At 34.2% G+C, this 26,333-nt stretch overlaps 1 protein-coding gene across 1 annotated transcript in view; it reads left to right on the top strand.

Moving 5' to 3' along the window:
- Nucleotides 1-26,333, top strand: part of MGAT4C (MGAT4 family member C) — an 879,465-nt gene that overhangs the window by 459,387 nt on the left and 393,745 nt on the right. Inside the window, exon 3 of the mRNA XM_070788899.1 lies at nucleotides 935-995. The gene's annotated coding sequence lies outside the window, so the exon portion shown is untranslated. The remainder of the gene's footprint in view (nucleotides 1-934; nucleotides 996-26,333) is intronic.

The raw sequence follows: 26,333 nt of genomic DNA, 5'->3' as shown, positions 1-26,333 counted from the left end.
TTGTTCTGATTACATTTGCATATTTTTCTAAGTCATAAAAATAAACTAACATTATTATAATACAGTACTTCACAAGTAGATTAAAGTTTTGGTTGAATATTTTAGTTCTCAAATACTGTAGTTTCTAAGAAATTACTGATGATGTTAGAGTGCATTGTAAGTAAATAACTCAATATAAACATAGTCCTTGGTTAGAGCACAAATAATTTTAAATGGTGTTTAATATTGCTTAAATTATTGTGGCTGTAAAGAACATACATCTAATCTAATTAAACCTGTGTAATTTCAAAGAAGGTAAACTTAATAGCTACATTAATATTCCCCAAAGTGTCATTAAATATGGTATTGGTTATGTTTTCAAAGTAGCTTTGCTTTCATTTTTTGGACATTAAGAATTTTATGAATCATTTGAAGTATAGGATAGCAGTTAATTTAATTTAGCTATATATATCATATTGCTCAGTTTAGTTCAATAGCTCAGTCATGGCTGACTCTTTGGGACCCCATGAACTGCAGCATGTCGGACTTCCCTGTCCATCACCAACTCCCAGAACCTGCTCAAACTCATATTGTACATTCTTTAAATCATATGTTGTTGTTTATTTTTTTTCCTTTCCAGCATCACCCTTTTCTCTCCCAATTCCAGAAGCCCAACCATGTGCATGTTTATAGAGGTTAATCTCAGACTTGAATTTCATTAACTGACCATACCCATAGTTGAGTTTCTACAGTAATGAGTTCATTGGGCAGAAATTTTACTAAGGTATGGGGGGAAGGGAGGGGTAAACATTATCTACATTTGAAAGGACCAAATTTACAAATCAGTAGCTTTAATGAATTTTTTTTCTCCTTGACTAACTGGGGGTTTATTTGCATGCATTCTAAGTGGCAGTGCATGGGAAACTAAGATTTTTGTTATTTTGGTTTAACACAGACTCACCCAGAAAGCACAACCCTGATTTTGCATGAGAAGGACCATCGACAGAACCTAAAACGTGAGTCCTGCTGATTTATACTATTGAATTCTATGCTATATTACTGCCCTTGTAATAAGACATGGCACTTATGAAGATATATAATGAGAGTCTTGATTTAAGTGTTAAGTCTGGACTATAAGAGGTATAGAAAGTAAGAACTGACATGTCTTCATATCAATTTAAGGAATTCTAGTAATCAGTAGATACTTAACTTTGAATAAGATAATATATTTGTGCTTTCATTGATATTTAATTTAAAGCATATAGCTTTATATAGTTTTAATAGTCCAATTTATTTATGGCTGATAAAATATATAAATATATTCCATTACAAATAAACATTTCCCATGCTATTTTATGCATAAATTATTTTTTCATCATCTCTATGATTATTATCCCTAAGTACTTAGAGTATATATTTAGTGTCTCAGATTTTCTCTGAGTTTTTTCAAATGGAATAAGGAGTTGTTTCAAGATAAAAAAGATAGGTGCATCTTTCTTCCTTGTTCGGCCACAGATCTTTGAGTTACTGACTAACTGTTGGCATCTCTTCTCCTGTTGGCTTCTGATAAGTCGTCTTTGATAACCGGCTGTTTTTTCTTGCACTTTGCCATGGCTACAACTCTAGGGTATCAGAACTGTCAAAAATAAAAGTAAAGAGGAGAGGCACAGAGCTTATGAAAGTTAGAGAAGACCTAAGGCCTGGTATCAGCTGATGAATTTCTCAGCTGGCAGGTAGTTTTCACTTTGCCCCATTTGCTGTCACAGTGTACAGTACCTGAAATAATAAGGGAATCTTTCTGCCAATAATGGACGATGGGGGCTGTTTGCTTTGTGAGAATCTGCCAAGGCAACATGCCATGTGGCTTTATCTTTGAAAGTGAGCGTGAAACAAGCTTGCCTGGCTGCAGATAAGCGACTTAGAAGGAATCCTATTCAGATGTACCTGTCACTAATTTATCTGGAGGTTTTGTGATTCATACATACTGCTCTGTGTGCGATGAAGCATTAAATTGGTTTCCTCCGGGAGCAGGTCACATTCAGGGGTCGTCAGACCTGTGCTATGGGATGGTGCATGCTTGATTCATATAACCTCTCACTACTGAATTTTTATCTGTTAGAAGGCTGGTAGTGTGAACATATGTTAGATGATCTCTTGCAAAATTTCAACATCAAAGAGACTGACAAAAATTTATCTATTAATATGCAAGTGTTTGTAACAAAAAATTAATCAACCTTTCTGCTGTTAGCACAGTCATTTATTCTGATAATTGAGTACAGGTATGTTTCCCTATAATAGCCTTACTCTTGATGAGTGTATTTCTGTGGCTCCTTTATTTATTGAAACACAGGGATGTGTACTTAACTGCATTACTGTATAGTTAAAAAAAAAATGCACAGTTGATTTGCAACAGGTCTCATGAAAGAAAGACTTTAGGAAACAAAGAGTTTTCCCATTTAAAATATTGTTTTCTACTGTGGCAATTCTACCTTATTACTCTATATATTTTGAAAGAAAATGGCATAACTTGGAAAATGAGAGAGATAGTGTTTCAAGAACAAAACCAAAAAAACCCCATTCTTCGTTTTATTATTTCCATGATGGGGTACATAAAACTAAAGCCTAATATCTTCCCTTGGGTTTTTAACTGTGCTCCATTTTGTGTAAAATTAAGTCAATAAATGACAAAGAAGTAGTCAAATGAGAGCAAACTGTGAAATCTTTCTAAAGTGTTTTTAGCATGCATGGCAACAGTCTTAACAGTGTGTAAATTGGCAATATAAATTGATAGGTTTTATTTTTTTAATTTAAAACTGTTTCTTCTGTATCACAATTCAAAAAAAAAGAACAAAAAGCTTGATCATTTCATGAAGTAGCAAAATGAAAGCTCTTACAACTGAATGAACATGATGACTTTATGCTACCTTTTTATGGTATAAGTCTTTTGATTTTGTCCTAGTTGTAAACATGTGGAACATTTAATAATAAAACTGGAATTTTCTTATTAATGAGTTAAAACATAATTAGGCTATTACTGTAGGAACCAATAGGTCATTTATGCATAATTCATAATATTCAAATAAAATATTCTTCAAACTTCACAGTCCTCAAATTCAGCTGTGATCTTAAAATCTTGTAAGGCCTCCTAATAAACAGGAGTGTTAAATAAATATATTTAAGAATATTATTTTAAGATTTCAAAATAGTCTACTAAGCACTTTGGGGGGGGAAAAGAAAGAAAAGTAGTTCATGAAATTAAGGAAAAAAATGCTATTATACTATAAACAAAGTACACATGATTATGCATGTTTCTGCTCCCTTCTCCCCATTCTATTTTGTCTATAGACAATAAAACAATGTGTAAACTTTTAATTTCCCATATGTTTATTAAAATCTATTATATGCCTCTCTATGAGATATTTTCTTAATTTCTTTGAAGAAAAATCTTTTAAAGTACAGACTAAATTCACATTACTTTGAGAGTAATTAAAATGAACCATTTTGTTAGAGACATTTAAAGGATCTAACAAGCATTTTGCTGCTTAGATTATAATGGTAATTTTAGACATTTTTCTGTATCTATCATCAGTTTTTCCTCTGTCCTGTTTTTGTAATTAATTTTTTAATGATATATTTCAGGTGTACAGAATTATAATTTAACATCTCTATACACAACAGAGAAATCACCACCAGAAGTCTAATTATAATCCTACTCCACTCGTTGACCCTGATTTGCTTATTTTGCCTAGTCTCAAATTCCTTCCCCTTAGATAATTACTAATCTTATCTCTGTATCTATGTGTTTATTTATTTTTTTTAGATTTGACTTATAAGTGAAATCACAAGATACTTGTATTTTTTTGTCTGAGTTATTTCACTTAGCATTATTCCTTTAAGGTTCATCCATGTTGTGGCAAGTGGAAGGATTTCATTCTTTTTATGGCTGAGTAGTATTCTATTGCATAAATATACCACAGCTTCTTTATCTATTCTTTTATTTATGGACACTTATGTTGTTTCCACATCTTGACTATTTTAAATAATGGTGCAGTGAGCATAGGGGTATGTATATCTTTTTGAATTAGTATTTCCTTGTTGCCCAGAAGTGGAATAGCTGCATCATATTATAGTTCTATTCTTAATATTTTGAGGAATCTCCATAACTGTTTTCCATGACTTCACTATTTGATAGTCCTATCTACAGTGTATGAAGATTCCTGTTTCCTACATACTCTCCAACATTTGTTATTTCTTATCTTCTCAATAATAGCCACACTTTTTGTCTATTCTTTATGTGGTAATTCCCCATATTTCAGACTCTGCTTACACAACTTTAATGTATCTCTTCAAAAAAATATTTTCTAATAGTCTAATCTAGTCTTAATCTCTTATAGACTTCTTTGATCTCATAACATTTGCCATAATATTTAAGTATTTCCCCTATATTTTATAAATATGAATTATATAGATAATATGCTATATATATTGAGAGCAAAAGAATATTATATACTTGTTTGTATCTCTTCTACAAAACTAAGTATAATTTCAAGTGTCTAGGATAGTGCCTTGATATAATAAACAGTCAATAAAATTTGTTGAGTGAATAAAGTCATATCATAAAACAAAATAATTCCATAAATAAGAATATAAGAAATATAATGTATATATTATATACATAGTAAAAAAGTTATATAATTACTGGTTTATTTAACAAAATAACTTCAAATTCATATCCTATACAAATAGAGAAGTTGGCAAGCTTGACACAGTACCTTCCACACAACACAACTGAAGCCTACAAAAACCTATTAGATATTAATGCCATGGAATCCATAGCTAGTATTGTCTTAGAATAATTACAAATTTTTCTCTGGCTATTTTTAAAATAGTTTAAAGAGAAGCAAAAATATCTATGATTTTTAGAAACACCCATTTATTTTACAAGCACTTATTGAGAATCATCTATGTGTGAAACTGTGCAGAGGTCTAGGAGATTTATTATTGTAAATGGTTAACTCTCACCTCATGAAATCAATATTTATAGTCAGAAAATTCCATTTATACTTTTAAAAATATTGTAGAACAGAAGTTGAAAATGTTAATAACATTCGGCAGAATTAGAGTTCATTTTCAGCTGAGGGAAATAACACCAGCGTATTGCAGAGGTTGATTTGACACTAATCTTTGAAGAAAGCTGAAGGAATTCTTGGCACAGGGAATAGCATAAGAAGAGGCACATAGAAGGTGTTTTGTAAGAATTAGTTGCTCATTTCACCAGGTATATCAACTAAATGTAAGGGATATATTAAGTTGTTTGGTAGATGTTATGGATCGAAGTTATATCTGAAAGTAGATTAGGACAAGATTGTGGAAGATTAAACATTAGTTTAAGAGATAAGGATTTTGTTGGCATATAGTTATGTCCTTGGATCATGTTCAATCTCTTATTATCTTAGAAGCATATAAAAAATAAGAATGTGATTATTTTGAATGATAGTTTACACAGAAGAATTTGGCATTAGGTAATATAAGATCTCCCTTTTGTTTGTGCTGTACATTTGTATACATGCACATATTTACATGTATGCCCTAACACACACAGTGGGGTTTGTCTGTCTGCATGTCTGAATAGATAAATGTGCACCACTTAATCTGGCTTTATTTGACAAAATACATTAGAGGAGAAGTCAGTGTCATGTATAGAAATTACTAATGACTTTAACAAATACTCAATAAACTCATAAAGCAAGGAAACATGAAATAAAACAGCAGTAATTAAAGGCTTCCCTGATTGCTCAGCAGTAAAGAATCTGCCTGCAATGCCAGAGATGCAGGTTCAATCCTTGGGTCAGGAAGATACCCTGGAGAAGGAAACGGCAACCTACTCCAGTATTCTTGCCTGGGAAATCCTGTGGACAGAGGAGTTGGCAGGCTGTGGCCCATGAAGTCACGGAAGAGTCGAAGAAAACTTAGTGACTAAACAACAAACAAATGAAGGGCATATCTTTCAGAGAAACACTTGGGGGAAAACTCATAAGAATGATAACTTGTAAAATATTAATAAGAAAAGAGAAACCAAATGTCTTTTTACACTCTAACTGATGTTTTATTTATTTGTTTTACTTTTTATTGGAGTATAGTTGATTTACAATATTGTGTTGGTTTCAGGCATATGGCAAGTGAATCAGTTATACATATACATATAACCATTCTTTTTTAAGATTCTTTTCCCATATAGGCCATTAAAGAGTATTAAGTTGAGTTCCCTGTGGTCTACAGTAGGTCCTTATTAGTTATCAGTTTTAGTGTATATATGTCAGTCAATCCCAATCTCCCAATTTATCCCTCCCACCCTTATGCCTTAGTAACTGTAAGTATATTTTCTATATCTGTGACTCTACTTTCTGTTTTATAAATATATTCATTTGTGCAAAAGTCAAAGTGTTCAATTAGACCTTGATGATTAAAAAACCAAGATACTTGTAACTGATTACTTCCCTAAATGCATTCTTCATAGCACATACAATGCAAGATATAAATAGGAATTTTGTGATTATTTTCTTTTTTGTGATTGATAACTTCAAATAAACTTGGCAAATATTGTATCAAGTACCTGTTTTAGAAATGAAAAATCACAATAGCCTACTAAAACTATGACAAATTCTTGCATTAATAAATTTGTTGGTGTTTAACTCAGTATTTACCAAATTAGTTCAACTAGGTAATCCTTATTTCAAGGCCATGATCTTTCCATGATTCTATGTTGCCTCAATACAAATTTACAGTATCATTTTTTGAAAGCATTTACAGTATGAAAGTAAATGCAACCTTTATTTTTTGTTATTTTTTAACTGTTTAAGAATCTTGGCATATTTCAAGATCACAAAGTTATTCTCCATATTTTCTCCTAAAATTTTTTTACTGCTAGCTTTATGTTTAGTCCTATGAACCAGCTAAATAACTTTTGTATTGAGAAAGTAGAGATCAACAATAATTTTTAAATACAAATATCCAGTTAATCCCAGCATCATTTCATAAATACTTTTCTTCCCCATTGAGTTAGCTCAGGCCTTGTTCCAAAATTAATTGAAAATAACTGAGATTTTTATTGTTCTATTGATCTTTTTGTGTATTATTAAATTCTTAAAATATGCTATGGACATACTGCAGATTAACAGCAAGTTTTGAAATGTTAGTATAACTCTACCAAATGTTTTCATTTTCAAGATTATTATGAGTATTCCAGATTCTTTTCCATTTCATCTTAGAATTAGTTAATATTCCCTTGATATTTTGACTGAAATTGTATTAAAGCTAACAAATCAGAAAATCTGACATCTTAAAAATATTAAGTGTTCTCATTTATAAAGATAACATAGCTCTCCCTTTATTTAGGTCTTATTTTATTTCTCTCTGAAGCAGTTCCTACTTTTCATAAGAGAGATCCTACACATATTTGTTAGATTTATTTCTACTTCATATATGTTGATACTATCATTAATGGAAACATTTTAAAAAGTTTATTTCTCATTGCTAGTATATAGAAATATATGCAATCATTTTTTATACCAATCTGTATCCTGTGAGCTTGCTAAATTTACTTATTACTCCAAATAATTACTCTAAGTAGATTCTGGAGGCTTCTCTGTAAACACAGGCATATTATCTGATATTAAGTTTTTTGTGCCAACTTTTGTATTTTTATTTCTTTGTCCAATTTAGCTAGGACTTCCATTACAACATTAAGCAGAAATTATGAAAACAAATTTTTTAGTAATATTCTAAATGGTAGAAGAGAAACACTAAAAATATGATTTTAGTTTTCACATATATTCTTAATGGGATTGAGAGTTCTACTCTCTTTCTTGTTATTTGGTCATCAAGTCGGGTCCAACTCTTTGCAACCCCGTGGACTGCAGCATGCCAGGCTTTCCTGTCTTTCACTATCTCCTGGAATTTACTCAAACTCATGTTCATTGAGTCCATGATGCCATCCAACCATCTCTTCCTCTGTCACCCCCTTCTTATGCTGCCCTCTGTCTTTCCCAGCAGCACATATATTTTTGATGAGATGGAGAGAGTTCTGCTGTCTTCCTAGGGTTTGATATTTGGCAAAACTAATACAATTATGTAAAGTTTAAAAATAAAATAAAATTAAAAAAATAAATAAAAGGCTTTATCATGAATGAGTGCTGCATTTGAAATATTTTTTTCTGCACTTTTTTGGACGATCTTATTATTTGTCTTGTCTATATTATATATATGGCAAGTTCCACTGATTAATTTCTGAGTGCTAAACCAGTCTTGCATTCCTGGAATATATTCCAATTGATGATCATGCTTCATATCCTTCAGCCTCCTTCATATATATGACTGGACATGATTTGCTAATACTGTCTTTAAAAATTTTGTGTTTATATTTACAAGAAATACTGGATTATTAATTCCTTTCAAGTCTTTATATCTTTTGGTGTCAAAATATAAAATAAGCTTTGAAAGGGTTTCTTTTCTTCTATTTTCTAAGTTTCTGTCCTATTTCTTCTTCAAGTAATTGATAAAATTCACTGGAATAGCTACTTAAAGAGCTATTTTAATAGCTTAGAATTTTCTTTATGGAAGTTTTGAAATGCAATTTCCTCAGTGTGTTTGTGTGTTCAGTGGCTCAGTTGTGTCTGATTCTTTGCAACCCCAAGGACTGTAGCCCAACAGGCTCCTCTGTCAATGGGATTCTCCAGGCAAGAATACTGGAGTAGGTTGCCATTTCCTACTCCAAATTTCCTCAATAGAGAAAGGGATATTCAGTTTATCTTTATTACTTTACATCAGTTATGGCAATTTATGTCTTTCAGAAAATTTTCCTATTTTTTTCTAAATCATTGCATCTATTTATATAAAATTATTCATAAAATACTATTTTGAAATATTATAAAATTTTATTGCTGGTTAATCTGTACTATTATTTGCCTCATTCTTAATATTGTTATTTTGAATTTACCCTTCTTTGTTTTCCACAAATATGGGTAATGATATAATAATTTTATTAACCTTTTCAAATATCTTTAACTTTGTTGATTTTTAAACACTTTTTATTTTCAAATTCATTGATATTAATTTTCCTTTCTTTTAATCTTTTTGAATTTTAAATAGGTTTTGTTTTCCATCTTTTAAATGTAGGAGATTAGATTATTATTTCTGTACTTCACCAATTTAAACACACCATATTTTCTCCATGTGCTGCTTAAACTGTTACATGACTTTTGGCATGGTCTGCTTTCATTAGTGTACAGTTTGAAATGACATCCAAATTCTTTGTTTTCTTCTTTGAACTGTGGATTATTTGCAAGTTTAATCTTTAATTTCTAATTATTTGGAGTTTTTTTTTTTTTTTTTTGGTTCCTAATTAATAGCTTTGTGGTAAAATAGTATACTGTACACTCTTTAATTATTTGAAGTTTTTGGGAGTTGTTTTATAGTCCACTATATGGTGATTGCTCTATGTACTAAAAAGAATATATATCTCACAGTTTGGGAAATAGTGCTTTAATATCAATTAGTTAATATAAGCTGATAATTTTATAGGTTGATTTTTTTTATGTTGCTTTCAATTATCAAAACTGTTAAAATCTCCATGCAAAAGTATAGATTATTTCTTCATTTCTTTCAATTTTTGTCTCATGTATTTCAAAATTTTGCTATTAAGTACATATATAATTGAGTTTGTTATGTCTTCTAAATGAATTGACCCCTTTTATCACTATGAAATATTTCTTTGGTGTCTGTTAATCCTCTGTCTTAATGTCTACTTTGTCTATAATTTTTTCTCATTAAGTACAGGTAGGAAATTAAAAAAAAAACCAAAAAAAAGCTTAAAGTGTTCCATTTTCAAGAGTGTCTGGTTTTGAGTGGAAAAATTACTTCCAGCCAAACTTGCCTCACAGCTTACTGATGTAGTAACAGTAAGGGTTCCAAAACTGAAAAGTTCTGGCAAACAAAGGGTGGGTAGGATGCCTAGGATTTTCACAGGGGCTCATTCTATTGGTGAATTCAAAACATAAGCATGGGAGTAGGTACTCAGGAAAGGAGGAAACAAGATGTCAAGGAGAAGCCAGCCCATAAAGAGGTAGCAAATAAACCTAGGTGACATCGGGAAGATCATTAATTCCATAGTACTGAGCCAGTGAGGGACTGAGGACGGACTTGAATGCTAGGGTAGAAATTGCTTATTGAAGGACTCAGTGTGCCTGCCCATCAAACACCAGATCCTGGAAGGCAGTTATTAAAGCCTTGCTTCCCGCTTCACTTCAACTTCAAGTCCATTCTCTGGGTTTCAGCTGGTGGGCTTTATTTCCCACAATGAATACTAAATAATCAAAGCATTAACTGAAAAAATTCTTATAGTAATTATAGTATTATAATAATTACTAATTATAAATTAAAATATTTGTTTAAAATTTTTCCAATTTGATTCAATAGTTTTTTAATACTCACCCACAGTAATTGAATTAAAAACACCACCCAGACATTATTTTATGCAGAAAGGCATTTGAAAGATTACAAGATAAAAATTAAGTCAGGGTATGCATATCATATTTAAATGAGAGACTTTAAGGCATGAGTAAATAATTGAAAGCCATATTTTGAAATCTGCAACTAATAGGGACATTATAGGTCAATGTTTCACTTTACACATTGAAAAAATAATTCTGTGAGAAGCCAGAATCTAGTTTCAAACACAAATATCATTAAGGTCTAGAGTATCAATATTCTTTGTTCTACAAACTATTCATATAAGGTCCTTGTGGAGACATCAAAACTGAAAGAAAGTAATAAAGGTTTAAAATATTTACTGATAATAGGAAAATGGAAAATATCAATGTAATACTATCCTTAACCAAGTTCCTAAATCTTCAAAGCCATCATCTTTTCAGTTATAAAAATGATCATAATTCCTAAAGGAAACATCTCTATCCTCATGTTTCCTTCTAGCTTGGGGAGAAAAAAAAGACTGATTTCAATTTGGGTGTCATTGACTCAGAGCAAAATATTCTCTAGAGTAATAGAGTAAGTGCTTAATTGTATAATGGAAAAGTGAGAAGAGAATAGCCAGAATAAATACCATTCATGTTAAACAGCAAAATATTGTTCTAGGAGACTAGACATACTTGTGTGATTATATACATAGAAGGAAAAAGAGCTATTTAGGCTATGTCCTCGTTCTTCAATGTTCACTCCCAATGTAATTATTCTTACCTTTTGTACCTTAGACCATGACTCCTATGCCCTTTAATTTAAAAAGTATATGTCAAAATCTTCATTATATTAATTATTTTAATAGGGTATGGAAGGGTTACTTAATCACACACACACAAAGACATGTAAGGGAAAATTTTTGGCAGAAAACAATTAGATTGAAATGCCAAGTTAAGCACTGCATTAGGATTGTGGCATTTAGCTCAGTTCTGTTCAGTCTCTCAGTCGTGTCCGACTCTGTGGTCCCATGGACTGAAGCACACCAGCCTTCCCTGTCCATCACCAACTCCCAGAGGTTACTCAAACTTATGTCCATCAAGTCGGTAATGCCATTTAACCACGTCATTCTCTGCCGTTGCTTTCTCCTCTTGCCATCAATCTTTCCCAGCATCAGGGTCTTTTCAACGAGTCAGTTCTTCGCATAGGTGGCCGAGTATTGGAATTTCAGGTTCAACATCAGTCCTTTCAATGAATATTCAGGATTGATTTCCTTTAGGATGGACTGGTTGGATCTCCTTGCTGTCCAAAGGAATCTCAAGAGTCATCTCCAACACCACAGTTCAAAAGCATCAATTCTTCGGTGCTCAGCTTTCTTTATAGTCCAACTCTCACATCCATACATGACTACTGGAAAAACCATAGCCTTGACTAGACAGACCTTTGTTGGCAAAGTAATGTATCTCCTTTTTAATATGCTGTCTAGGTTGGCCATAACTTTTCTTCCAACGAGCAAGCATCTTTTAATTTCATGGCTGCAGTCACCATCTGCAGTGATTTTGGAGTCCAAAAAAATAAAGTCTGCCACTGTTTCCCCATCTATTTCCCATGAAGTGATGGGACCAGATGCCATGATCTTCGTTTTCTGAATGTTGAGTTTTAAGCCAATTTTTTCATTCTCCTCTTTCAGTTTCATCAAGAGGCACTTCAGTACCTCTTCACTTTCTGCCATAAAGGTGGTGTTATCTGCGTATCTGAGGTTATCGATATTTATTTTGGCAATCTTGATTCCAGTTTGTACTTCATCCAGCCCAGCATTTCTCATGATGTACTCTGCATACAAGTTTAATAAGCAGGGTGACAATAAACAGTCTTGTTGTACTGCTTTCCCTATTTGGAACCAGTCTGTTGTTCCATGTCAAATTCTAACTGTTGCTTCCTGACCTGCATACAGATTTCTCAAGAGGCAGGTCAGGTGGTCTGGTATTCCCATCTTTTGAAGAATTTTCCACAGTTTGTTGTGATCCACACAGTCAAAGGCTTTGGCATAGTCAATAAAGCAGAAATAGATGTTTTTCAGGAACTCTTGTGCTTTTTCAGTGACCCAGTAGATGTTGGCAATTTGATCTCTGGTTCCTCTGCCTTTTCTAAATCCAGCTTGAACATCTGGAACTTCACAGTTCAGGTACTGTTGAAGCCTGGCTTGGAAAATTTTGAGTATTACTTTACTAGCATGTGGGAAGAGTGCAATTGTGCAGTAGTTTAAGCATTCTTTGGCATTGCCTTTCTTTGGGATTGGAATGAAAACTGACCTTTTCCAGTCCTGTGGCCACTGCTGAGTTTTCCAAATTTGCTAGCATATTGGGTGCAGCATTTTAACACCATCATCTTTTAGGATTTGAAATAGCTCAACTGGAATTCCATCACCTCCACTAGCTTTGTTCATAGTGATGCTTCGTAAGGCCCACTTGACTTCACATTCCAGGATGTCTGGCTCTAGGTCAGTGATCACACCATCATGATTATCTGGGTCGTGAAGATCTTTTTTGTACAGTTCTTCTGTGTATTCTTGCCACCTCTTCTTAATATCTTCTGCTTCTGTTAGGTCCATACAATTTCTGTCCTGTATTAAGCCAATCTTTGCATGAAATGTTCCCTTGGTATCTCTAATTTTCTTGAAGAGATCTCTAGTCTTTCCCATTCTGTTGTTTTCCTCTATTTCTTTGCATTGATCACTGAGGAAGGCTTTCTTATCTCTCCTTGCTATTCTTTGCAACTCTGCATTCAAATGGGTATACCTCTCCTTTTCTCTATTGCCTTTCACTTCTCCTCTTTTCTCTGATCTATTTAATGCAGTGCATTAGTGTTGTATTTAGCTGAAGCTGCCCCTCTCCATTCTTTATCATATTTCATTACCTTGTTCTTACATTTTTTTTTTTTTATGACTTGACTTAGATGTTATCTCTTCTGGGCTTTCCCTGAACACCAAGCTAGAGTCAAACTTCCTTCTGGTTGTATGCATAGCACCTTGAGATTTTCCCCATTATAACACATTTCAGAGTAAAAATAAGGCTCAGTGGTATGTCTATAATTTTTAAAACATTGTATACTCATTAAAGAGTATAGTACCTGATACACAGAAAACCACTGCTAGAAAATGGTTATGTTTTATACATCTTAAGCTTCACTGTAGAAAGTTGACTCATTTCATTTTGTTTCTGTGCTGGTAATGACTAGTATCTTATAAACACAAAAAATGCTTAAAAAGGAAATTTTAGATAAAGATGGTAGACTGGACACTTACCTCTGCTTTTTTCCCATCCTCAAACTCTAATGAAATGACAATTTTGTTTTCATTTCAAGACACAGACTTTTAGGTCAGGGAGATTGGGAGTTGAGAACAATGCAACAATACTTTGCAAGCTGGGAAATCTCTGGGTTAGAGGTAAATAACAAACACATCAGAAAAATAAACCTGAAACCAACAATGGGGAAAGGCAAGAACTAATGTAATTGACCTCATCCTGCAGAATTCCCCAAAGTCTTAGTTATTTGAAGCACAAGATATCTCTGACTGTTGGGATAAATGATGGGGTAGGATAGAAGAAAAATTAGAAGTTATTAACACTGAGGAACTGTTAGTTCTCTGAACTGTCTGTGTTTTGAAAATAGCACCCAGTTATTTGTGGCAATGTCTTCATGTCTTTCTAATTAAGTCAGAATTTTAGTTTATTTTGAAATCCTATTTTATTAATCATCTCAATTTCCTCCAGTTTTTGTTTTCATATTTTTTAAAGTTTGATTTTTTAAATCATAATTCTGTTATAGTAGCCATCATGTCCTTGGTTTGGATTAATAACTCAGTGCATGAAACACAAAAGGCTTTATCCAGCACCAGGTGTACTTTGCTCTGAGAGAGAATATATGGCAACTGGCACTAAACAGAGATGAGACTAGGATGAATCAAATGAAGCTTTGAGTGTTGAAGGTATGGGTACAGCAATCAACTCAGTAATCCAAACAAAGTACATTTTAATAAAATATTTTAAAATTAATGCTTAAATCTCAAGTTAACAAAATAATTTTAAAAATAAAGGCAATATAGGTATTATTGATTTTTTTTCTTTTGTTTCAGCTCTAGTATGGTTCAGCACAGGATTGCAATAAAATGTCAGAAGGTAAATGAGAATGGTTTCCAGGAAGAAAAGCAAAGAGACAAAAAAGTGAGAACTAGAAGAGAAACATTAAGCTAATGAGTGTATTCATCTAGGAGTTCCAACATCTGAATTATTGACTTTCAAAAAAAGAGAAAAAGGATGGGGAAAAGTATTAATAAAATAACTCAGTACAGTTTTCAAAAGTTGAAAAATTTCCCACATTACAAGAGTCCACTAAGTACTCATTACAGTGGATGATAATAAAAGTGAGTCCAGCCATGGTAAACTTTTAGGAGTATGAAAGTTTGTGCATACTTTTAGGGATGAGGCAGGGCAGTAAAGTTATCAGGTTGAAAACACCAAAACCCAGAAGGGATTAGAATTTTTGAATAGCACTTATTTTCTACCAAATTCAGATGTTTCCACAAGCCACAATTTTTTTAAGGCAAAGATATAAACATATATCTACAGAAATCTATCTACAGGTGATAAATGTTTGTGATGGAAAGAACAGAATAGTTAATGAATAAGAGCTAGGGAAGGCCCAGCTGTGCAAGTATCAAGATGTTGAAAGAAGCCAAAGGTTAATTTGGTTAAACCCAGACAGTTGGGGGACTCAACTTTCTGGTGCAGGTCCCCCAGCCTGGGAAGCCCAGTGCGGGGGTTCTGAGCCTTTGCTCCTCAGGGAAGGCCTCCAGGATTGTGGTATCTTTCCCACCTGTGGGTCACAGCACTGGGAGTGTGAGTCCTGTCCAGACTGTCTTTGCCCCTCCTGTCCATCTCAGTGTGGCTTTTAAAAAATCTTTAGTTGTGGAATATTTTTTCTGCTAGTCTTCAGGTCATTCTCAGAGATAGTTTCTCCAATTGAAGTTGTCATTTTGGTATTGATTTCAGGTAGGAGTAGGGCTTAGGCTCCCAACCAGAGATTAAGGCTGGGTCATGGTGGTGAAAGAACCAAATCCTAGCTGCCCTGGCCCTTCATCTTTGCAAAAAAGAATTTCCACAAAGACAGAAAGTAGTGAAGCAAGTAAAGTATTTGTAAAGAGGAAAAAGAGTATGATACATGGGGATAAGCACATGGACAGACTCAGAGGGAAAATCCCTGAGTTGAGCCCTCGTGGGAGTTTAAATAATTATGTTGGAGAATTTTTTCTGATTTTCCTTTGGCCAATCATTTTGATTTGCCTGGTTCACAGTTCATTTGGTATATCTCAGGATCCTTCCATGTTTGTGCATGCATCTCTTAGCCAAAATGAATTCTACTGCAAAGGCCTCTGGGTAGAGCATCACTTGACATTGATCCCCCATTGGCTTGCAAGGAGACTTTTCTGCACATGAATGATTGGGGAGGTCTCCTGATTTGAGGAATGAGAGATATGTGATCTGGGCAGGGCCCTGCTGCTGCTGCTAAGTCGCTTCAGTCGTGTCCGACTCTGTGCGACCCCATAGATGGCAGACCACCAGGCTCCCCCGTCCCTGGGATTCTCCAGGCAGGAACACTGGAGTGGGTTGCCATTTCCTTCTCCAATGCATGAAAGTGAAAAGTGAAAGTGAAGTCGTTCAGTCATGTCCGACTCTTAGCGACCCCATGGACTTCAGCCTACCAGGCTCCTCCATCCATGGGATTTTCCAGGCAAGAGTACTGGAGTGGGGTGCCATTGCCTTCTCCAGGGCAGGACCCAACCTCCCTTAATTTTCTGCTATTCTCATCTTGGAATTTCAGTCAATAGAGAATGAATCTCCAATTGCTTTACCCTCATGGGGAAAGGGACGACATCTGCCTCCTTCCTCAATATGTCCATGGGAGAAGACAAGTCCAGATTTTCCTACTCCCTCAAGTTGTTCTACCCTGCTGCTTAGTCTAGAATTCTGTCTGCAAAGTGTCAGTCAAATGTAAGCATAGATTAAATAATTTGTTAAACATTCAAGGTCTCAAAACATTAATTTTCATGCATCATTTCTCAGAAAACTACTAAAGGATGTCGTCCACAAAAACAGTAGTGGATACCAAGAAAGAAATACACAGAGAGAGAGAGAGAGAGAAATGAGAGGTTTAAATAAGAGGAAATGGACATTCCTAGCATAATAGTGTAGGGGAAACAAGGAGAATGGCTGTGTGTCAGACACAGAACAGGCCAAATCTGAGCACAGTGGAGATCTCTGTGAAAAATTTCTCCAAAAAGAGAAAACTGATAGAATACCTGCTATGTCAGATCATTTTGAGGGAAGATTTAGACAGCTGGGGGAGAGATTCAGATGAATAAGCAATAAAAACAACAAAAATAACAGCTATAAGAAGTCCAAGCAAACTTACTGCCAGGAAAAATTTAAAAGGTAGGTTACATACAATAAGAAACATTATGTAACTGTGATGTGAATAGTATCTACATGGTCAAAATCTGGGGTTTTTTAAACCTACATTAAAATAAAATAAAATTAGGAGGAAAAAGTAGAAAGGTTGTCCATGGTTATTAGGGTAGGGAGAGGAGAAAGTGCTAAATTCTTTACTGTCCTGGTGAGTTGTTGATAGAAGGTGCCTAAAATGGAAAACAAAGCAAGAAGTAGCATCAACAGGGCAGTTACAAAAGTTAAAAGTGTTTTCAGGTTTCAGGGGGCTGATGAGGAGGAGGGGTCACTGGTAATTCTATTAGTAAAACAAAAAGTAGAAACTAATTTAATGCCAATCCTTAAACAAATATTTTGATTACTGCCGTAAAATTCACCTGTTGGACTGGTTATTAATACGTTATTTCGGTATGCTTTACAGAGTCATGCATAAACATGAATACACACCCAAATGCATAAACATTTACAATTGAGCCTGATTAAAATGTTTTCTGGGCTTCCCTGTTGGCTCACCCATAAAGAATCTGCCTACAATGCAGGAGACTCAGGTTTAATCCATGGGTGGGGAAGATCCCTTGGAGGAGGGTCTAGTAATACACTCCAGTATTCTTGCCTGGAGAATCGCATGGATAGGGGAGCTTGGTGGGCTACAGCCCATGGGATTGCAAAGAACCAGACATGACTGAAGCTACTGAGCATGCACGCAAAATGTTTTCTAAGTATTCTTTCAGGTCAGTTCAATTCAGTTGCTCAGTCCTGTCGGACTCTTTGCGACCCCATGGATCGAAGCACGCCAGGCTTCCCTGTCCATCACCAACTCCCGGAGTTTACTCAAACTCATGTCCATCAAGTCGGTGTTGCCATCCAACCATCTCATCCTCTGTCATCCCCTTATCCTCCAGCCTTCAATCTTTCCCAGCATCAGGGAAGAAGAACTAAAGTGCCTCTTGATGAAAGTGAAAGGAGAGTGAAAATGTTGGCTTAAAACTCAACATTCAGAAACTAAGATCATGGCATCCGGTCCCATCACTTCATGGCAAATAGATGGGAAAACAGTGACAGACTTTATTTTGGGAGGCTCCAAAATCACTGCAGATGGTGATTGCAGCCAATGAGTCAGTTCTTCACATCAGGTGGCCCAAGTATTAGAGTTTCAGCTTCAACATCAGTCTTTCCAATGAATATTCAGGACTGATTTCCTTTAGGATGGACTGTTTGGATCTCCTTGCAGTCCAAGGGACTCTCAAGAGTCTTCTCCAACACCACAGTTCAAAAGCATCAATTCTTCAGCACTCAGCTTTCTTCATAGTTCAACTCTCACATCCATACGTGACTACTGAAAAAAAACATAGCTTTAACTAGATGGACCTTTGTTAGCAAAGTAATGTCTCTGCTTGTTAATATGCTGTCTAGGTTGGTCATAACTTTCCTTCAAAGGAGTAAGTTTATTTTAATTTCATGGCTGCAATCACCATCTGCAGTGATTTTGTAGCCTCCCAAAATAAAGTCAGCCACTGTTTCCCCATCTATTTGCCATGAAGTGATGGGACCAGATGCCATGATCTTAGTTTTCTGAATGTTGAGTTTTAAGCCAACATTTTCACTCTCCTCTTTCACTTTCATCAAGAGGCTCTTTAGTTCCTCTTTGCTTTCTGCCATAAGGGTGGTGTCATCTGCATATCTGAGGTTATTGATATTTCTCCCGGCAATCTTGATTCCAGCTTATGCTTCATCCAGTCCAGCATTTTGCATGATGTACTCTGCATATAAGTTAAATAAGCAGGGTATTAACTTAAATTTAAATTAAATTTAATTAAAAAAATAAAATTGCCGGGGACCAGCCCCGGCTGATCCAGGGTATTCGAAGGAGAGACGGCGTAGGCGAAGATCAGGAAACAATGGCTTAATTAAACGTTAATTAAAGATATAAAGAGTAATAGAATGAGGATAGCTCAGTGAAGAAATTCAGTGGAGAAAAGAGGCTGAAATAAGGATAGCTCAGTGAGGAAATTCAGTGGAAAAAAGAGGCTGAATAATTCAGCCAGAAGGTAAGAGAAAGAACGACATGGTGAGACCAAGTTTCGGTGAACAAGGCCCGCACTTTATTTTCCAAAGTAGTTTTTATACCTTAAGTTATGCATAGAGGATAATGGGGGAAGGGGTAGAGTCATCCAGTAAGCCAGGCTTTCTTCCTGCAAACTTATCATATGCAAAAGTTTAGGTGATTTGCATCATCTTCTGGCCCGGAGGCCTTTTTCTCTAAAGGTGATTATTCTAAAGTCAGGCGCCAGCCTCCAAAAAGCATTAGATAAAGTTGCATTCCTACAGAGCAAAGGTGTGGTGGGCTATAACAAGAAAAAGAATTAACTCAAGGGTCCCAGGTTACAAACATTAAAGCTACTATTTACACCAATTATATTAATCAATACACTGCCAGGGACACAGCAGGTAGGGGATATGGAGACTTAGCAGCAAACATTGGCCCAACAAGTGAAAATCCCTTCACCAATACAATTTCTAATCAATCTTTTAACTGCTCAAAGGAATCTGTATTTAGACAGTTTAGAACATCTCATGCCTCTCAGTTTGGAGGCTCTGAGCAATCACATGTGGCTGGAAAAACCTATTCAGGCAGGCTAGAGGACTTCCAAGGGAGTTTGTAGGTTGAAACACTGTCACACCCAGAAATTATTAACTGGAGCTGTAAGCTAACTCTTTTTTCAGAGAGGTAGTGGGGGACAGCCCCCCGTAAAGTCAGAGGTGTAGGTGAAAGCACAAAGCAGAGAGTAGGCAGACTCTGGTTTTGGGGGTAGATTGCTCGAGAATTTCCAGGGAGACTCCTGAGGCTTGATCCCGCCTTTGCGTATGTCAAGCCTCCTTCCTCATGACCTTTGCCACGGGCGGAGCTCGCTCCCCACATAAAATTAAATAGCAGTTACTATTAACTAAATTAAAGATAATTGGATCTATAGTATCAAAAAATACATGTCTGTATTTGTCTTCCTACTACAAATAAACGTGTTTGATATTGATCCAATAGCTTCAAATTGTTATTCATACTTGTGTGAGGCATCAGTGAAGCAGACAACATTTATATCAAAATAATTGATCTGCTTCTAAACATCTACTTAGGTCAGAAAAATTGACATTTATCCTATAAAACATATTAGAATAGCTGAAAAAAACTTAAAAACTCTCATCTGGAACTGAACTTGTCATTTTAATACTTCAGAGCTGAATAAAAACCATTAGGAAGTTGTTCTTTGGGGAAAATAAACAATTGTCATTAGATTCATAAGACTTCCATCCAAGTGGCTCTAATAAGCCACATCTCCTGAGGATGATACAAGCCAAGTAAATATCTAGACATAAATTTGGTGCAGAGAGCAAATGTTACTGGAAAAGAGACATTGACTGTTTTCCTAATTTGTTTTGCACAAACAGGAAAAAAAAAACAAACTCATTTGTTTATGGACATGTTCCCAAAGTATTTATTTTCTTACCACTTTACATCCTAATAGAACATTTGAATTTCTATGTGGTACAGTTACTATGTTGCTCATACAATTTTCCCTTTAAAATTCACACTTAATATATTAAGTGGCATATTTGAAACATGCTCTAATTACTCCTGGATTCAGATCACATGTGTAGCAATAAAATCTACTGATGAAACTTAAAGAAAAAATGAAATAAACATCAAAATCTAACAAAAAACACAATGTATGTAAAATAAATTTTAATCAATAGGTATCTAAAATGCACAAAAGGATGAAAAAATGTAATATAATAGACATATGTATCAGAAACCATTTCTTGATGATACCAGACACACTTATGTTTCCTAATACAATATAATGTGTTTTCTTAATATGTAGTTTAGTACACAGGAGCATCAACAACTATTTTGCTTCCCATGAATACAAAAATTTGAGAGACAGCTAAAATAAAGTAGAAATATATAAGCAACCTTAGAAGAAAAATCTTTATTTTGTTGCTACTAGTGAAGATTTAATTTACTAGTTAAGAAAAGATCAATGAGTTTGTGACAATACACCTGCTTTTCATTACTGTATTCAATTGAAAAGAAGTTCTGCTTCTAGTGATAAATCACCTAAAGAATAAAATTCATTGAAGTCTATTTTTATTCCTAATTTTCTTTTGATTAGTAAAGGCTTATAAAGAAGTTTTAACATTGTCTGCATTCAAAGACAGTATTTTGTCTTCTACTAATTTCTACATTTTATAACCTTGAATGATGAATAAAACCTGATTGATTCATTTAGACTAATGGATAAGATTTAGTAGTTTACTGTAGCCTTTAATTTTAAATATAATGTTGGTATGAAAGGGATTATGGAAATCATCAGTAGTTTTATTGGGATATTTTTCAGTCAAAAGGAAAAAAACATGCATATTTATTTTGAATGATTTTAACGAGTAGTATAGAAAAAAATATATTGTGACTTTTGTTTCTTTTTACTCTTATAGTTATTTTTTAATTCCTATAAAATTCCTGTGAATGACGACTTGAACTACAACATCTATAGGACAATATTATGTTTTTCTTAAAGTATAAAAGCTGAATTATCATTGTTTTACATAATTTTTTTCTTTGCCTACTGTATATTAAAACTGCTTTGTTTTTTGACTCTTAAAAAAAGCTACTGGTTCTTTTCATGTTTCTACTTCTTTAAGCTTATTTTAGGAAATAGATGAAATAAAACTGTAACAAATTAACCAGTAACAGATTAACAAAATCAAGTAAAACTTCAAAATACAGATTATGATTATTTACTCTCAATTCCTGGTGGTTCAGATGGTAAAGAATCTGCCTACAATGCAGGAAAGCCAGGTTTGATTGCTGGTTTGGGAAGATTCCCTGGAGAAGGAAATGGTTACCCACTCCAGTATTCTTGCATGGAGAATTCCATGGACAGAGAAAGGTTGGCAGGCTACAGTCAATGGGTTCTCAAAGAGTTGGACACAACTGAGTGACTAAACTTTCACTACTTTCACATGAAAATTTAGAGTAAGAGGCAAGTTAACTTATGGGCTATGTACATTTAATTCTTATACTTTATCATTCCCTGATACAAAATAAAATAAATATGACAAAAAGATATATTTCCTTATTTTATACAATTCTTCAGCCACCATACCTAGGAACAAAATTTTTAGACACAAAGAAACATTTGGTATTTTAAAATATGTTTCATATACTTTAAATCAGAAGTGTAGTCTTTCTTCAAATGTATTCACAATGATGATATTCATAAATAATATCTATAATTAGTGAACTTTTCAAATCTTTTATGCTCTGAAACTGTGATTGTCTTTGAATGGATTCCTTTATTTTCTTTATATAATTCTTTTGTACAGTTTAATTTTGTGATTGGCTAATGATAACATCAAAACCAGATTTCATCTTAATTCAATAAAATACTATGGGCATAAGCAAGTTAAATATTTTAAGCCATCCTTTAATACTATCATTGATTTTTATCAAATTCTATTTTTTATTTTGAGGATACTTGCTTTAGAATATTGTGTTGGTCTCTGCCATACATCAACATGAAGCAGCCATGGGTATACATTTGTTCCTTCCCTCTTGAATCTCTTTGCCACCTCCCACCCCATTCCACCCCCTAAGTTATCACTGTCACAGAGCATCTGATTTGAGCTCCCTGCATCATACAGCAAATTTCCACTGGCTATCTATATTACATATGGTAATGTATATGTGCCTGTGCAACTCTCTCAATTCTTCCTACCCTCTCCTTCCCCTATTCTGTCCAAAGGAATAAATTAACTAAAACAAAATATTTATTATGAAAATCAGTACTTCTTTAGCTGATAAGTTATATCATCTACAGTCTAGAAAACCATGACTATGTGATTAATATGTATATAAAGATAAGCATATTTATTATTTATCTAATCAGGTATAAAAATTAATGCATAAGCATATATAATTATTAAGATTTGATAACAAGATACTTTATTAAGCAATTTTTATATATCTTATCTCAATGGCATAAATATTATATTAATACTATAATTTTTCATATAGTTGCTGAAATTATTATTCCCATATACAGATTCAGTCAGTTCAGTTCAGTCGCTCAATAGTGTCTGATTCTTTGTGACCCCATGAATCGCAGCATGCCAGGCCTCCCTGTCCATCACCATCTCCCAGAGTTCAACTCAAACTCATGTCCATCAAGTCAGTGATTCCATCCAGCCATCTCATCCTCTGTCGTCCCCAATCCCTCCCAGCATCAGAGTCTTTTCCAATGAGTCAACTCTTCTCATGAGGTGGCCAAAGTACTGGAGTTTCAGTTTTAGCATCATTCCTTCCAAAGAACACCCAGGGCTGATCTCCTTTACAGATTACTAGCTATCTAATGCATGTGTTGTTCAGTCACCAAGTTGTGTCAATTTTCCTTCAGTTTCAATGTGCATGAGCTAGTTAAGAGTACCTGTTTAAAAAAAGTCCTTCCATCCAGGTTGGAGACAGTCCCTTACATTATGTATTTTTCCAGTCCTGGTTGCAGGTCATGAGGCATCTGATCTTCATCCGAAGATAGATTACTGAGATAAGCTTTAGAAACAAACTTAGGGTGGTTTTTAAGAATTCAATTAAATTTTACATTAATATCGCATAACAACAAAGAACTATCCAAGAAATGAGTCTTACTAGACACAGACCTCCATTAACAAACTGGGATTTAACATTTATTGAAACATCTTTTTCTCCCTAAAATTACCCTCATTTCTATCAAATACAACCAAATTAAGGCTAGTTTGTTTGCAAAATAGGTCTTCTGTCAGTAATTTTGGCCTGATGATTTATATAACCATAATTAATCATAGAGTTTTTATTTTAGTGAACATTTATAGAGTCTCAGACTGAGCTTTTAAAATAAAACAGAGCTGGGAAACTTACTCCAAAGGCTCATCACAGATTTCACCTGACAAATCTAGGTGAATTCTTCCCTTTTAAAGGTCTCAAAAATTCCTTGAGATTTTTGTATCTGTTAGTGAGATAATCTTCCTAACTTATTTGATAAACTTACTGGAAACCTAAGAGTTTCCAATTTCTGGAGGAGTCAGATAGAAAATATAATTGTTTTGTTTATCACATATAATTTTACCAAATTATTGTCATAATTAGTTTGAGAGGAAGGCTTTCCCTACTCCCGGAAAACACAAAATTCAAACCTGTAATTTTTCAGATAGAAACCATAAAAGTTACAAGCATATCCGCTGGTTCATTCAGTCCTTTTGTTAACTTCTGTAAAGTCATCAGGTTTTCTATTACAACACCAGAACATATCAGAATGTTAAGAATTCCATATAATTCCTGCTGCTGCTGCTGCTGCCAAGTCACTTCAGTCGTGTCCAACTCTGTGCGACCCCATAGACGGCAGCCCACCAGGCTCCCCCATCCCTGGGATTCTCCAGGCAAGAACACTGGAGTGGGTTGCCATTTCCTTCTCCAATGCATGAAAGTGAAAAGTGAAAGTGAAGTAGCTCAGTCGTATCCGACCCTCAGCGACCTCATGGACTGCAGCCTTCCAGGCTCCTCCGTCCATGGGATTTTCCAGGCAAGAGTACTGGAGTGGGGTGCCATTGCCTTCTCCTATATAATTTCTAGAATAACTATATTAGTAATATTTACCGTGCATTATAACATGAGAGGATTTATTACTCATTTGATAATATTTTTCATGTAATTTAACCAACCAAATAAACACAATTAGTTTAATGTCTGTCTTTGGGATGTTTCAGGGGCCCTCTGAAGCACCCCAAAGTTAGCGAGAATCAAAGGAACTTCAGAATGATTCAATTTAGGAAGTTTTGTCAAAAATATCAATTAAAAGGGTTTATAACATTTGGTCAGATTTAGTCAGTGTTGATGTATATATCATTTAGCTTGTTGATATGTCACAGTGGGCTTATATATAGAAGCTCAAGGTCTAGTGGAAGTCTACTCCACCATCTTGGACCTAGTTGGCTCTAACCGGTTTTCCTAGGGCTGTGTCATTCCTGACAAAATCCACTTATATAACTAATTGTAATCCAATTTTAGGAATTTACAGGATTACAGGAATTAGGAATCCTGATCATGTATAGCTCTTTTTAGTATTTTATCATACCTTTTTTTTTTTTTTACTGAAAATACACTTTCTACTTTCCTTTAGCAACCAAGAACTAACTTTTATATTAACATTTTGTCGATTGGTGAGCATAAATACCAGTGATAATTTCTGAAACACTTGCTTTCTTAGAACATTTTAGGATGGCACCAAGCATTCATTTATAGTCCCAAATCTCTTTAGTTTTTCTGTAAAAGGAAATAAGTATTTAGTACTACATGTTTCAAAATTTTATTTTATTTGGAAATGATGTAACTATTCAATAGACTTCCAACACTTAGTTTAGCACAACCCAGCAAAATTCAAGTTACCCCAGTCTGAAGAGACTATTTTAGACAGATATTCCTAAAGCATAATTATCCCTAATAGAGTTTATCTAAAAGCTCATATCTCACTTACATTTTTTTTAGAAGTTTCTACACTTAAGGTAATTTCCTTGTTGACAAACTTGTAACAGATACGATAATATTTAACTTATATTACACCTAGGTACAATGAAAATATTCTACTTAATGTTAATTGCTTTAGGACATGTCTATATTAGGTCAACTAACAAACATTAATATCAGATATTTAATATTGAATATTTCTCAGTTCACATGAATACGAAATTTATCATTTAATTTAGAATTATTTGATTTGTTAGTGCTTACTTTTCTTTAAGCCAATTAAATAGAGCTAATTTACAAATTAATCTCAAATATATTATCCAAAGACAAAGACATACTGAGACATATTTAGACATACACAACACAAGATCCAGCTTAATTTTCTAAGTTTGGTCATGAATTAGATATTACAATGTAAAATTCACTAGTTTATAAAAACAGCTGGAATAAATAAAAATTTTAAAGGCTTTTCCCCATTTTCCCCTCACTCTCAGGAATTAGAGATGGTCTAGATAAGTGTTCCTGAGAGTTGTGGTCTCAAGGCACAGGGAAAAAAAATCAAGTTCTAAAAAAATGGCTGCAGGTCTAAACCAAATAGTGGCCAGACAAAGCAAAATGGCCATCAAAATCACAACACAGAACACAGAGTTAAAACACACATATAAGCCTGGCAGTCCTCATCAGACACTCCCTTAAATACAAGAATACAGTCTCTCAGAAAACCTCCTATAGAGACACAGAGCTTCAGACCCAATACTAAAAGACCAAATGAAAATATCCCAGGTCTTCAAAGATTTCAAAGGGAGGAAAGGAAGCCAGGTTGAAAGAAGAAG

Source organism: Bos indicus, chromosome 5 (assembly GCF_029378745.1).
Source record: "Bos indicus isolate NIAB-ARS_2022 breed Sahiwal x Tharparkar chromosome 5, NIAB-ARS_B.indTharparkar_mat_pri_1.0, whole genome shotgun sequence".
Classification (NCBI taxonomy): Eukaryota; Metazoa; Chordata; class Mammalia; order Artiodactyla; family Bovidae; genus Bos; species Bos indicus.
This window is presented reverse-complemented; position numbering and strand designations above follow the sequence as displayed.